Source organism: Myotis yumanensis, unplaced genomic scaffold (genome assembly GCF_028538775.1).
Source record: "Myotis yumanensis isolate MYYU_CA2020_CCGP unplaced genomic scaffold, mMyoYum1.0.hap1 SCAF_9, whole genome shotgun sequence".
NCBI lineage: Eukaryota > Metazoa > Chordata > Mammalia > Chiroptera > Vespertilionidae > Myotis > Myotis yumanensis.
In genome coordinates this window covers 10,679,172-10,681,345 of record NW_027223760.1, presented here as the reverse complement: position 1 = coordinate 10,681,345, position 2,174 = coordinate 10,679,172, and the positions used below count along the sequence as shown (strand labels likewise).

Below are 2,174 nucleotides of genomic sequence, written 5' to 3'. Positions count from 1 at the left end.
ATTTCTGACGGGTTCTTTTAAATTCCATCCCTGCTTTCTTCCTGACTCTTCTCTTAGCATTACATCTCTTTACCTGTGCTGCTATAATTTTTTTTCAGGAAATCCCAGGTACCCTCAGGCATTGATCTTGCCCCAGGTCAGTCAGCCTTTTCTCTCTACAGCCCTCAGTTCTCCTCATTTAAATCCTTTGGTCTCATCCAGGTCTTCACAAACTTTAATGTACTTAATTACTCAAAACCTTATGAAAATGCAGATTCTGATTCATTAGGTCTTGGGTGGGGCTTGAGAGTTAGCATTTCTAACAAGTCCAGATGATGCTCCTCCTGTTGATCTGCCACCCCAGTTTGAATAGGAAAGTTCTAACATGCTAGACAAGGAATTCATCAGGTTAGAAAGGAAACGCTGATGACATGATTAACACAAAGTGGAATCTGATGACATGATTAATGCTTAAAGTGGAATCAGAGCTGGGTTGGGGCTCTGCACATCAATACCCTTTTTGGCCTTTCAGTACTGTGAGCTGTAAACTTCAGTGCTTCATTATGGCATTAAGGGGCTACAGGCATGGTGCCTTTATGGGTTCCTTCCTCCATAAAAAATGTAAGTAATTATATTTTACAATTATTTTGGTACAAAGATGAATATAATCCAAACTGAATTCATTATTATTATTTAAAAAATATTTTTTCTTCTGATTTTAAAAGAAACAAAAATTAAAACACTTCCATGGGGTATAACTGTATCATGGGCCTTATGTACTGTATCTATTATCCTATATAATAAAAGCCTAATATGCTAAGTGTCTGGTCATCTGGTTGGCTGTTCAACCAATCAAAGTGTAATATGCTAATGATATGCCAAGGCCGCTCAACTGCTCGCTATTACATGCACTGATCAGGGGGCAGACAGTCAATCGGTAGGTTAGCTTGCTGCTGGGGTCCGGCCAATCAGGACTGAGCGAGATGGTCCAGACACGCCCTGGAGCCCTCTCAAAGTCCCTCCCCAGCTGGCCAACCTCCTGTATCCCTCCTCAGCCCTGATTGTACACGGGTGGGGTCCCTCAGCCTGTCCTGTGCCTTCTTGCAATACAGGACCCCTTGGGGGATGTGGGAGAGCCGGTTTTGGCCTGATCCTGCAGGCCAGGCCAAGGGACCCCACTGGTGCATGAATTTGTGCACTGGGCCTCTAGTGTCTAATAAATAAATTAACCCTAGTGGGTCTGATACCCAACCAAAATCTGTGCCTGACGCTTTGTACTCAAAATGTCAGAGTTTGGAGTAAGGAAAGGTTTATTGATCAAAAAGTTGCCAACTGAGAAGATAGGAGACGTAACGGTACCTCAAATCTATCTTACTTGCTGGACTAGGTTACGGGTTTTTAAATGGTAAAGGGGAACATGGAGCTCCCTTGCATAGCTCTCCACAGAGATGGCGGCGGCTTCAGTGCCCGACGTTTCGAGAAAAGGTCTCACGTGGATAATTGAAGGGGTCCCACGTTGAGAATTTTGGTCTCGATTCAGAGAACAGAAAAAGCCAGTGGTAGCTGAGACAGTAGAGGAGGTGAAGAAAGAACCTATCCTGGTGTGTCCACCCTTACGAAGCCGAACATACATGCCACCTGAACATCACCGGAGGCATTTGGAATCTGACATTGAAGAATTTTTTTGGCTCATCTGCTCCTAGCAATTGGGAGGACATCCCCCTGGAAGATGGTCATCTGAAGTTCAGCTTCTTGTCATGTTTAGCTGATGACTTGGGCCATGCCATGCCTAACTCCAGGCTCCATGAGATGTGCAGGGTCAGAGATGTTCTTGAGTTCTATAATGCGCCTGTTCAAGATAGATCTAAATTTGATGAACTTGTGGCCAATAATATGCCTCCCAATATAAAAATCACTTGGGGCTACTGAGCAATTCAGAAGAGGAATTGAAATTATTGTAATCATCCCCCCGCCCCCAACAAGGAGGCTACCTATCAGACCTTTTGATACTTTGAAATACTATCAGAACTGTTCTCTAAAACCACTTTTTCTGTGGAAGAATGAATTATTTTTTTTTTCTCATAACATCATGAATTGACAACAAGATTTTCTTTTTTTCACATCTGCTGAAACTTTAAAAAATAGAATCAGGTCATTAATAACTTATGAAAACTTTCTTCTCCAGACACTCTAAT

General features: G+C 42.6%; 1 pseudogene; it reads left to right on the top strand.

The window, feature by feature from the left end:
* Positions 1-1,427: 1,427 nt before the first annotated feature.
* Positions 1,428-1,908, top strand: LOC139016740 (large ribosomal subunit protein mL50 pseudogene; annotated as a pseudogene).
* Positions 1,909-2,174: the final 266 nt, after the last annotated feature.